The sequence below is a fragment of the Giraffa tippelskirchi genome, chromosome 1 (genome assembly GCF_054371585.1).
Source record: "Giraffa tippelskirchi isolate mGirTip1 chromosome 1, T2T-mGirTip1v1.2.pri, whole genome shotgun sequence".
Classification (NCBI taxonomy): Eukaryota; Metazoa; Chordata; class Mammalia; order Artiodactyla; family Giraffidae; genus Giraffa; species Giraffa tippelskirchi.
In genome coordinates, this window is record NC_137275.1 from 115,552,817 (window position 1) to 115,566,145 (window position 13,329).

The window sequence follows — 13,329 nt, forward strand, 5'->3', positions numbered from 1 at the left end:
CTATGAAACAATGGTGTCTATTAACCTAAATCTAAGACTAAAACCAAAAATTTTATAATGGTCAAAGTACCACTGTGGTTTCGGGTGTCCAGCCAAGTGCTTTATCAACTGAATGACTGAGTCACCAGCATGCTCTTGCCTCAGCTACCAGCCTGAACTTGCTCTCAGAACTGATCTAATAAAAGAAAAGAGAGCAAATAAAACATATTATTTAAGCAAATATTTAAACAGCATCTATTTGTACCTTTAGTGATTTTTAATGGCCTCAAACACTTCATAAGTGCCATGAAGATTTACAGACGTAGTAAGGAACCCCTGGGTCCAATGCCGTGCCAGATAGCACTGTCCTTGAAGGTGAAGTTGCAAACAAAATCATTCACATTAAGAGCCAGAAAATTTTAAATTGTGTGACAGACCTACTGACTGAGTGCTCAGTCTTTCAGGTGTGTCTGACTCTTCGCAACTTCATGGACTGTGTCCTGCTAGGCTCCTCTCTCCATGGGATTTTGCAGGCAAGAATACTGGAGTGGGTTGCCATTTCCTTCTCCAGGAGATCCTCTCGACCCAGAAGGATCAAACCCGGGTCTCCTGCTTGGAAGGTGGATTCTTTACCACTGAGCCACCTGGGAAGTAAATGCATACAAACATATGTATATAAGGGATAAAGACATTATTCAAAGAAATTATTTGCTAAAATGTGTTTGATGGGGAATAAGTGGTAGATGCATAGATTACATAGACACAAACTTTCATCCAAAATCTGGGGTCAGATGTGTTTAGAAAAGTAAATATTAGAATATCTATACCATATATTATTTGCTACCACCAGTATGGTCTGAGGCAGCATTCCATAATAAAAATATTAATATTTCTGCAGGAAAATGTGTGGCTATATCTGTTAAATGGTATGTGTAAGGCTCATTACTAGTTTTATGTGGAGCTTAGATAATTTCACGTCAAAAATTGTAGATAAGAGTTTGTTGACATCTACTCCGGATGAAATACTAGGAAGAATTTTATTGCATAATCTATGAGAGTATAGTTCCAATATTTTGGTATTCATTTATCACTGTGAAATAATAATAAATATATATTTTGTCTCCTCTCTAGTTTCTGACACAGAGCTCCTTAATCCCTTGGAATTTCCTGCATAATAGAGACATCTTTTGTTCAAATGACACTATTTTTGGTGGGCTACTAGATAGCTTTGGGATGGGGCTAGTCACCAGAAAGACTATGACATAGTTAGAAATCATCTTCTGGGAGGGGGGTATGAGAGGCTGGAAACTGAATTGATGATTGATCATGCCTACATGAAGAAGTTCCATAAATTATCTCCATAAATCTGTAAATTCCCAGATTTGAAGAGCTTCTGGGTTAGTGAACATGTCCACATGCTGAGAGGATGGGGCACCCCAGCTCCAAGAGACAGATGCTCCTGCACTTAGGACCATCCTGGATCTCTTCCTATATACATAATAATGCCTCTTCATCGGGATACTCATCTGTATCTTTATAACATCTTTTAAAATTAACCAATAATTGTAAATAATGTCCCTAAGTTCTATTAGGCATTACAGAATCCTAACAAACTGAGGAAAGATTATGGTAACTCCAGATTTACAGTCCATTGACTGACAATTGGAGGTTTCTGACTGGTGTCTGAAATGGGGGCAACTTTGTGGGACTAGGTCCTTGCCTGCAGGATCTGCACTAATTCCAGGTTAGTGCAGAACTGAATAATTAGTGTCAGAATTGAATTGTAGGACACTCAACTTTTGTCCCAAGAGTTGGAGAATTGGCAGCTGATGTGAAAGAAAACCCCACATTTTGGTGTCAAAATCTGTGGGTAGAGAAACAGATTTTTAAAAAATCACTATCCTCAAAAACACTTCTAGGGTAAATTTGAAAATTGTGCAGGACTCTGGCCATCATACCGTGTGAAAAACTTACTTCTTAAATTGTTTCCTGAATACCTACTACCGTGAAGTTCTGGGTTTTAACTCCTTGTGAATGTGTCTCATTTACATTGAACTGTGTCTACAGCATGAGCCTGACTTATAAACAAATTATATGGAGTATAAGAATGATTAAACGCACTCAAGGTTATCTGGTTCAATATTGTACTGCCTAGCCCTTGACATTCCACCTCTTAGTAAACTTATTAATACTGAGAGAAAGAGAGAGAGAGATTTGAAATGCCATGAATGAGAATTCATTCTCATTAAAGTCTTTATCATTTGTGATTTAGAATGCACATAATGGAATTCCACATCTGATATAAATAAATAGCTTCTATTGGACCTTGTGGCTCAGCTGGTAAAGAATCCACCTGCAGTGCGGCAGACCTGAGTTAGATCCCTGGGTTGGGAAGATCCCCTGGAGAAGGGAAAGGCTACCCACTCCAGAATTCTGCCCCGAAGAATTCCATGGATTGTATAGTCCGTGGGGTTGCAAAGAATCGGACACAACTGAAAAATATTCACTTACTATTAGACCTGACCTTCCCACAGATAACAATTGCATATATTAGACAGCAAAAAAAAAAAAAGATGACCCAGAGACAACTTGAAGAGGCTTTCACCTGCCAAAGATGAAACTATTTGAGCTTCTTCCATAACGACAGTAAAGCCAATGAATCAGATCCCATCAATTGTGTTTAAATTCACAAGTTGATCACTTTTTGACAATCAGTAAGCCAAGAGGTAGTATCAAACATTCATCTTGCTTCCTGAGAAAATTGTACCTTTGGTTATCAAAATAATGCATAAAAAGAGAGTACCTTTTCATTAATCTATTTAACTAATACATGTAAAAGAAATGATAAAACTAAAATATCACCATTTTATATCCCTTTATATCCCTTATATCCCTTTATGTAGTCACTTCAGTCATGTCTGATTCTTTGCGAACCCATGGGCTATAGCCCTCCAGGCTCCTCTGTCCATGGGATTCTCCAGGCAAGAATACTGGAGTGGGTTGCCATGCCCTCTTCCAGGGAATCTTCCCAACCCAGGGATCGAACTCTCATTTCATGGGTTGCCTACACCTCAGGGTGGATCCTTTACCACTGAGCCACTAGGAAGCCTTATATCCCTTTAAAGTATCTATCTACATATATATATAGTCAACATATACTATACTTTACAGTATATAATATATATGTATGTGTGTGTGTGTGTGTGTGTGTACTGTATATATACACGTATATGGTGTTAGGAATATATGTGTTACATATGTGGTGTTAGGAAAAAAGAATGCTTAATGTCCTCTCTACAGATACACCCATACCTGCCCCCGCACACACATATTTAATGCCTATATATGCATATGCACACATACATATGCTTTATGCATCTATCTCTCTCTGTATATACATATATACACATTTGACCCTTGAACAACATGGGGGTTAGGGGAGCCAATACCCACATAGTCAAAAGTCTGCATGTAAATTTGGCTCCCCCAAACTTAACTATTCATAGGCTACTGTTGACTAGAAGTCTTACTGATAACATAATCAATTAACACATATTTTGAATGTTATATGTATTATATACTGTATTCTTACAATAAAGTAACCTACAGAAAAGAAAATAGTATTAAGAAAATCATAAGGAAGAGAAAATACATCTACAGTACTGTATTGTGTTTATTGACACCACAAGTTTACATTGTCCATTTACAAGATGAATTATCTGTTAATATTTTCTTGTATGATACAAAACACTGTAGATATTGTATGTATGAGTAACACTAGACATCAAAAATGAAAAGATGATGTGAAAAGAAATTCTTATGTATTTATAAGTATGAAGATTTATGTATTGATAATGAGGTAGCAGCAATATGGTTGTTTTGTGGTGACCTAGTGTAATCAATAAAATTGTTTCACAGTAGCCATCAGTGAAGACTACACGCTAATGAATAAATCATAAAATTTTGTAGCATGCAGTGTTATTCATATTCATTACAGTTTTAAAAAGCCTCATCTATGATGACAGTCTGAGATGCAAATTTTCCAAATAGAGACAGGCATATTGTATAGTAATGTAATTCTTTGAAAGCAAAGTTCCACATTATTAATCTTATATTAAATATCACTCACCTTATGCTTATGTAAGGGTACGTTATACACTTTAGTACCTCTTGCACACGATGTTCTACATGATACTTAGGCTATGATGATAACGATGACAGAAATGTCTCTTACAATTCTTGCTGTACAGCTATTAGATTTTCACATGAAGACACACACACAAAAGAGGCATGAAGATTAATTACTAATCAGTAAATGGTAGTGGATCACCATAAAGGTCTTCGTCCTCGTCATCTTCAGTAAGCTGAGGAGGAGGAGGAAGAGGAAGGGTTAGTCTCGCTGTCTCAGGGGCGGCAGAGGATGTAGAAGGGGATGCGGGTGTAACTTTGCAGAAATACATTGCAATCTATGTCTGATTTGTTTGCTTTTGTCATTTCTCTAAATGTATTTTTGCATTACTCTTCATCCTGTTTGTGACACCAGTTGTCTTGCTGTGCATACTGTTCATTGAACCCAGGGTAGGCAAGGGGCAAGTTAAGAGTCTGGAAGGAGACTCAAGGAGCTGTAGGAACTGCAGACACGTTTATTCTCTTTGGGCTGGCACAGAAGCTGTAGCAGCAGACATAACACAGCACAACATAGCCAAACACAACCTCTCTCCTGGCTGACGAAGCAGCCATAGCAGTATCCTCTCCCGGCTGACGCTGCAGCTGTAGCAGTAGACATGCTGTATTCTCTTCCCTCGTGGCTGACGCAGCGGACACAGCCCTGACACAGCAGTAATGTCACTGCTTTCTTAAGTGGAGCCCGTATATCCATACCACCCACAAAACCCGTGACCTAGTGAGTACCTTCGGAGAAGGCAATGGCACCCCACTCCAGTACTCTTGCCTGGAAAATCCCATGGGCGGAGGAGCCTGGTAGGCTGCAGTCCATGGGGTCGCGAAGAGTTGGACACGACTGAGCGACTTCACTTTCACTTTTCACTTTCATGCATTGGAGAAGGAAATGGCAACCCACCCCAGTGTTCTTGCCTGGAGAATCCCAGGGACAGAGGAGCCTGGTGGGCTGCCGTCCTTGGGCTCTCACAGAGTCGGGCACAACTGAAGCGACTTAGCAGCAATCATTATTTACAAAACGTGAGGTGGAAGAGCCTGAATATGCCATCTTGGCCAATTTGCTCTCTCCCCACAATTTCTCTACAGACTCCAATCCTTTTGCTATTTGCTTTGTTTCATAGAAGGGTCCATGTCATAGAAGAAGTCAAAAGGAGTCTAGGATAATTGGAACCATTCTGACAGTCTGATGCCAACTTGTTTCCTGGGACTGCTTCTTCTACATCCTCCTCCTCCTTGTCTGGCACTGTTTTGCAAGCACTTATCTCTGTCAAGTCATCTTCTGTTAATTTCTCTTGTGTGATGTCTATTAGCTCTTGAATTTCTCAAAGATCCATATCTTGAAAGCCCTCCCTCTTACCATTTTTTTTTGTGTGTGCCATATTCATAAACTCTCTCATGACTTCCTTGCTTGGCTCTATCAGAAATCCTATGAAGTCATGTACAATATCTGGATATAGATTTCTCCAGCAGGAATTTGTTGTTTCGGACTCAAGGGTGTTCACAGTTTTTACTATAACAACAATGGCAACTTTCATGGTGTAATCCTTCCTAGACTTCCACAATCTTCTATCAGAGTTCTCTTCTACAGTACTGAAAATCCTTTCCATAGATATTATATCTATGGAATATCCTTTCCATAGAGATCATAATGACCTGTTAAGGTCATTATCACCCTCTGATCTAAGGTCTGAGCAAAGATACTATGTTTAAGGGCAAGTAGACAGCTTCAGTGCCTTCATTCATGAACTTATGCAGTTTTGGGTGGCCAGAGACGTTGCCCAATATCAAAAGAACTTTAAAAATCAGTCCCTTTTGCTCAAGAGATATTTTCTGACTTTAGAGACAAAGCACCAATGGAACTACTTCAAAAAAAGTGTTCTCATTGTCCTGGCCTTCTTGTTGTCCAGCCTGAAGACTGGTGGCTGGTGTTTATCTTCTCCCTTCAAGGCTCAAAGATTAGCAGCTTTATAGATAAGGGCTGAAGTGATCATAAATCTAGCTTCATTTGCACAAAACAGTAGAGTAAGTTTACACCTTTCTGACTCAAACACTTCTCTCTTCTCTTGCTTACTAAAGAATATATTTTATGGCAATTTTTCCAGAAAAGGACCATTTTATCTGCATTAAAAACCTGTTCAGGCAGGTACCCTTTCTTCTCAATAATTGTCTTAATGTTATTTTGGAACTCATCGGCTGACTCTTGGTGTGCAGAAGTTTCTTCAGTTCAGTTCAGCCGCTCAGTCATGTCTGACTCTTTGTGACTCCATGGACTGCAGCACGCCAGGCTTCCCTGTCCATCACCAAGTCCCGGAGCTTGCTCAAACTCATGTCCATCTAGGCAGTGATGCCATCCAACCTTCTCATCCTCTGTCCTCCCCTTCTCCTCCTGCCTTCAATCTTTCCCAGCATCAGGGTCTTTTCCAATGAGTCAGTTCTTCACACTGGGTGGCCAAATATTGGAGTTTCAGCTTCAACTGGGATCTTGCTCCTGTTATCTTGACATTTTTAAAAGCAACTTCTTTTCTAAAATTATCAAACCATCCTTTACTGGCATTAAATTATCCCGCTTTAGATCGTTCACCTTTCTTTAGTTGTCATATAATGTTAGTCATGTTAGTTTAGAGGTGTGAATTTCTTATAGCAATCCTGTACCCACAAAAAAAGCTAATTTTATGGCTGCAGTTACTGTCTGTAGTGATTTTGGAGCCCAAGAAAATAAAACCTGTCACCACTTCCACTTTTTTCCTATTTGTCATGAAGTGATGGGCCCTGATGCCATGATCTTAGTCCTGTGACATAGACCACTGGCAAGGACCATCAAAGACTGCTGACTAACAGAAGCGGGAAGAGACAAGGAGAATTCACAACTTTCACTGGAACAGACACATTGATTTCACATTTTTAGTCTTCAGAACTGTCAGACAATAAGTTTCTGCTGTTTTAGGCCACCCAGCTTGTGGTACTTTATTAAGACATACTAACAAATGAATACATCTATCTATATATTATATAATTACTATATAATTCACCTTTTATTGTTCATATTGCTTACTAATGATCTCTATCAATCCACTGGTTCTCCCTCCCTCCTCACCAGAAGGCAAACATCAGACCAGAAGTGGTCTTTTTCATTGTTGTATACCAAATACCTAGAAGAGGTCTCGATAGACAGCAGGTATTCAATACATATCTGAATAGAATCATCCTCACATATGTTTCTTCATCATTTAACCATTTTAGATGCTCTTTGTGCATTTCCCTTTGGGCTTTTGATCTTTGGGCTTTCCTGGTGGCTCAGATGGTAAAGCGTCTGCCTGCATTGTAAGAGACTTGGGTTCAAGCCCTGGGTTGTGAAAATCCACTGGAGAAAGAAATGGCAACCCTCTCCAGTATTCTTTCCTGGAAAATTCCATGGATGGAGGAGCCTGGTAGGCTACAGTCCATGGGATCACAAAGAATTGCACATGACTGAGCAAGTTGACTTGTCCATTCCCCAGCTTTTTTTTTTTTTCCACTTAGTGCTTTATTATCCATAATAATGAGCAACATACCTAGCAGGAAAATTTAAATAACCATTAAAATGTAATTATCATCTTTTTCTTAATTGAATACTTTAAAATTATTGTTAAAATTTAGTGAGGGTGACTGTTTCTATTTTCATTTCATTTATTTTAGCCATGCTTTCTTTGTGGAGATGTTATAAAAAAAAGGCAATCAAGTCAAACACCAGGAGAGAAAAGGAAAAAAAAAATAAGCAACTCTTGAGCAACTGAGAGTAGACTGAACATAAAATGTTTAACTCACTAAGCAAGTCTCCATGGAGGAAATTATTATTCGTAATGCCTTTTAAAACCATTAATCCTCCCCTAATGACCTCTATCTAACAATCCATTCAAACTTATCAACTTTCAATTATCAAGAACATTCAGTCATTTATGGTTAGGGAAGATAAATGGCTTCCTTTGAGTTCAATAGTTTAAGAGCTTCAATAGATTAAGATTAAATTAATTAATCCTGTTTAACTAAACTCATCTATTAGGAACCATAAAATCTGTGGTTTGACAATTATTGTACATTTGCTAAATAAGTTACTCTAACAGGATAAACCCACCCTTATGGCAGAAAGCGAAAACTAAAGAGCCTCTTGATGAAAGTGAAAGAGGAAAGTGAAAAAGTTGGCTTAAAACTCAACATTCAGAAAACTAAGATCACAGCATCTGGTCCCATCATTTCATGGAAAATAGTTGGGGAAACAGTGGAAAGAGTGGCAGACTTTATCTTCTTGGGCTCCAAAATCACTGCATATGGTGACTGCAGCCATGAAATTAAAAGACACTTGCTCCTTGGAATAAAAGTTATGCCCAGCCTAGACAGCATATTAAAAAGCAGAGACATTACTTTACCAAAAAGGTCTGTCTAGTCAAAGCTATGGTTTTTCCAGTAGTCATGTATGGATGTGAGAGTTGGACTATAAAGAAAGCTGAGAGCTGAAGAATTGATGCTTTTGAACTGTAGTGTTGGAGAAGACTCTTGAGAGTCCCTTGGACTGCAAGGAGATCCAACCAGTCTATCCTAAAGGAAATCAGTCCTGAATATTCATTGGAAGGGCTGATGCTGAAGCTGAAACTCCAATACTTTGGCCACCTGATGCGAAAAACTGACTCATTTGAAAAGACCCTGATGCTGGGAAAGATTGAAGGTGGGAGGAGAAGGGGATGACAGAGGATGAGATGGTTGGATGGCATCACCAACTCAATGGACATGAGTTTGAGTAAACTCTGGGAGTTGGTGATTGACTGGGAGGCCTGGTGTGCTGCAGTCCATAGGGTTGCAAAATAGGACAGGGCTGAGAGACTGGACTGAGCTGAACAGGATAAAATACCTCCCTATGTTTTTATATTTGTCCTTATCAGCAAGTTTTCCCCCTTTTGACACTAGTGTTAAATTGATTGCCCTAATGAAAATGAAAGTAGCTATTTCTTTTAAATAAGAGGTCATTCTTCAACTGAGACTTTTTTGTTTTGGGTCTGGGGTGACACTATACCCTTGAGTTTAAGTATTTAGAAGGGAAAGCATTTTTTTTAAATGTAGACAATTTTAAAAATCTTTATTGAATATGTTACAGTATTGCCTCTGTTTTCTTGACTTTTTTTGGTCACAAGGCATGGGAGGTCTTAGCTGCTTGACCAGGGGTTGAACTCATACTCGCTCACTAGAAGGCAAAGTCTGCACCACTGGACCAATAGGGAAGTCCTGGGGGGAAGATTTTAAGTCACAAAAGCTTTCTTTTCCAAAAACCAACCTTGATATTCTGTACATAGTTTTACCACAAGCCACAGAGCAGAAAAAAATGAAGATTTTATTAGCAAGGGACATTCTTAGTAGGCAGAAAGAAGCAGAAGACCTTACAGTAAGAAGAAGGAAAGAGAAAAGAAAAGTGAACCAAAGTTTTCTCTGCTATCATGTCAACATTTATGACACTCATAACCCCAAACAGATTAGAGGGAAGCTAAAAGCAGAGCGGCTTGTACCTAGTTTTGTGTTAGAAAATCTAGAAAGGAACTGAAAGGCAGATGTTTTTTGTCACAACATGAGATGACATAACAGTGTGGATGGGGTGGCTTGTAGTGATTGGCAGAGAATGCCCTGGGAACCCCAGGCTGCCTTGTTTCTAGGTGAGCTATGTAGTCTGTGCCCAGCCACTAAGGCTGAAGAAGCTGAAGTAGAATGGTTCTCTGAAGACCTAAAATTCCATCTAGAACTAACACCAAAAGTAGGTGTCCTTTTCATTATAGGGAACTGGAATGCAAAAGGAGGAAGTCAAGAAGTACCTTGAGGAACAGGAAGGTTTGGCCTTGTAGAACAAAATGAAGCAGGGCAAAGACTGCCGGGAGCCAGCTCACGAGATCCCACCCATGACAGAGTCATGAGGAGAAGGACTGATTCAGCAGAGCTTCTCAGGCCTCAGGGATTCTCGGAAGGCTGCCTCAGCGCTCACCTTAAAGATGATATCTGTCTTTCTGATGTTTGCTATAATAAACCTCTTCTTATTTTCTGTGACTTAGGCAAAATGCCTTTCCTGATTCTCTTCTAAAATAGATCAGTCTGAAACCTCAATCAACAAGGCCCCTGAATGGTAGCTCCTTAATAAAATTATTTAGGATATAGAGTATTCTAATCCAAATTCCTCTTGCTAGCATATTAGTTTGTTTAATAAGTGTACCTGTGCCTTTGGAGCTAATGTGCATGACTGGTCCTTAACAATAAACAACATTGAGTGCCTCCACACAGAAAGCCCCAATGGGCACAGAGCCCTTCGTAGAAAAAAAGGCTTATTAGGAAATATAAGAGATATTGCTTTATGAAACTGTTACTTAGTCTATATTTACTCACTATGTTTTTGCTCTTAACATATTTAGCCTATATAATGAAAGCATAATGGTTAGAGATTTATATAAATAGAAGTTTAGCTTTAATACAAATAATAAAACGATTGTTAATTCAGCTGGTGATTTTGCTAAGCACTGACCTTGGCACTACATTGTTTTCAGCTTGCTGTGCCATGACTTTATGGGACCACATTCTTCTCTGTTAGGCTCAAGACATAAGATAGAGTACAGAAAACAGGTTTTACCTTGAAACTCTGAGTTTATGAATTCTTTCTTTGTCATAATCTGCTGTGCCTGTTTTCTTTAAAAAAATGTAACCCTGGTACTTTCTGTGCCCGATGCAAAAGTGTCCTGGCTGATCAACCCTTATCAATAAAAGAGTCACCAGATGTTAGCAGGCCTCCAGGCCAGAAGATGATGTAAACAACTTTAAACTTTTTGTAACTAAAAACACAAACAGTGTCCTGGTTCCAATAAGGGTCAAAAACTGCTGACCCATTAATTTGATTTGGCATGACTTTACACTTTACATTTGTTTCTATGTACAACTAAAAATATAAAAGCTGCCTTGAGAATAATAAAGTCGGAAGACACTTGGAAACACCAAGACTTGCTATGTCTTCTCATTCGTATCGCTGATGCTGTCCTTCCTGAGGGAACCCTGGGCCAGCTGGAGCAGGACTCCGGCAAAAGACTAACAGAGTTTTGCCAAGAGAGTGCTCTGATCATAATAAACATCTTCTTTCAACAACACAAGAAATAGCTCTACACATGGACATCATCAGAGGTCAATATCGAAATCAGATTGATTATATTCTTTGCAGCTGAAGATGGAGAAGCTCTATACAGTCAGGAAGAACAAGACTGGGAGCTGACTGTGGCTCAGATCATGAACTCCTCATTGCAAAATTCAGAAGAAAGTAGGGAAAACCACTAGGAAGCATTACTACAAACAAGGGTAGTGGAGGTAATGGAATTCCAGCTGAGTTATTTAAAATCCTAAACAGTGATGCTGTTGAAATGCTGCACTCAATATGCCAGCATATTTGGAGAACTCAGCAGTGGCCACAGGACTACAAAAGATCAGTTTTCATTCCAACCGCAAAGAAGGACAATACCAAAGAATGTTCAAACTACAGCACAATTGTGCTCATTTCACATGCTAACAAGGTAGTCCTTCAAGCTAGGCTATAACAGTACATGAACCGAGAACTTCCATATGTACAAATTGGACTTAGTAAAGGCAGAGAAGCCAGAAATCAAATTGCCAACATCTGCTGGATCACAGGAAAAGCAAGAGAAATCCAGAGGAACATTCTCTTTTGCTTCATTGATTGTGTTAAAGCCTTTGACTGTGTGGATCACAACTGTGGAAAATTCTTAAAGAGATGGGAATATCAGACCACCTTACCTGCCTCCTGAGAAACCTGTATGCAGGTCAAAAAGCAACAGTTAGCAATAGTAATAACCTCAGATAAGCAGATGATACCACCCTAGTGGGTGAAAGTAAAGAGGAACCTAAAGAGCCTCCTGATGGTGAAAGAGATAAGTGAAAAAGCTGACTTAAAACCCAACATTCAAAAAACTATGATCATGGCATCAGTCCCATCACTTCATGGCAAATAGATGGGGAAACAGTGGAAACAGTGACAAACTTTATTTTCTTGGTCTCTAAAATCACTGCAGATGGTGACTGCAGCCCTGAAATTAAAAAATGCTTGCTCTTTGGAAGAAAAGCTATGACAAAACTAGACAGGGTATTAAAAAGCAGAGACATTACTTTGCCGACAAAGGTCCATATAGTCAACGCTATGGTTTTTGCAGTAGTCATATACAGATGTGAGAGTTGAACCATACAGAAGGCTGAGTGCCAAAGAATTGATGCTTTCAAGCTGTGGTGCTGGAGAAGCCTCTTGAGAGTCTCTTAGATAGCAGGAGTTCTAATCAGTCAACCCTAAAGGAAATCAATCCTGAATGTTCATTGGAAGGACTGATGCTGAAGCTGAACCATCAATAGTTTGGACAATTGATATGAAGAGCCGACTCACTGGAAAAGCAAAACAAACACAACTCTTTCCCTGATGCTGAGAAAGATTGAGGGCAGGTGGAGAAGGGGTCAACAGAGGATGAGATGGTTGGATGGCATCACCAACTCAATGGACATGAGTTTGAGCAAACTCCTGGAGGTAGTGAAAGACAGGTAAGCCTTTCATGCAGCAGTCTATGGGGTTGCAAAGAGTTGGACATGACTTAGCGACTGAACAACAACTAGGATAATGAGGAATAAATTGATAACTTGAGCAATCATCAATGATAGAAAATAAATATTTTCCTGTAGCGGTTCCAAAACTGTACCCACTGTTGGCAATTAAATTTATGACTTAGGCCTATATCCATGGGGGAATTCCCTAGTGACTTAGCGATAAAGAATCCACCTGGCAATGCAGGAGATGGGGTTCCATCCATGGGTCAGGAAGATCCCCTGGAGAATGAAATAGCAACCCATCCAGTATTCTTGTGTGGGAAATCCCATGGACAGAGGAGCGTGTGGTCTCAATGAGTCAGATATGACTTAGTGACTAAACAAGAACAACAACATATATCTGTCATTTAGTTATGGTTTGCTGGACATACTAAAAGTTTTTGGTATTTTCAGAAGTAAAACATTAAGAAATCTTTGAGGTAAAAATGAAAACTAATAGATATTCCTCATATTTGAAATTAAATGTCAGGAAAAATAAGAATTTTTTTTACTTAAAATTTTGAACAAAAAATACTGAGA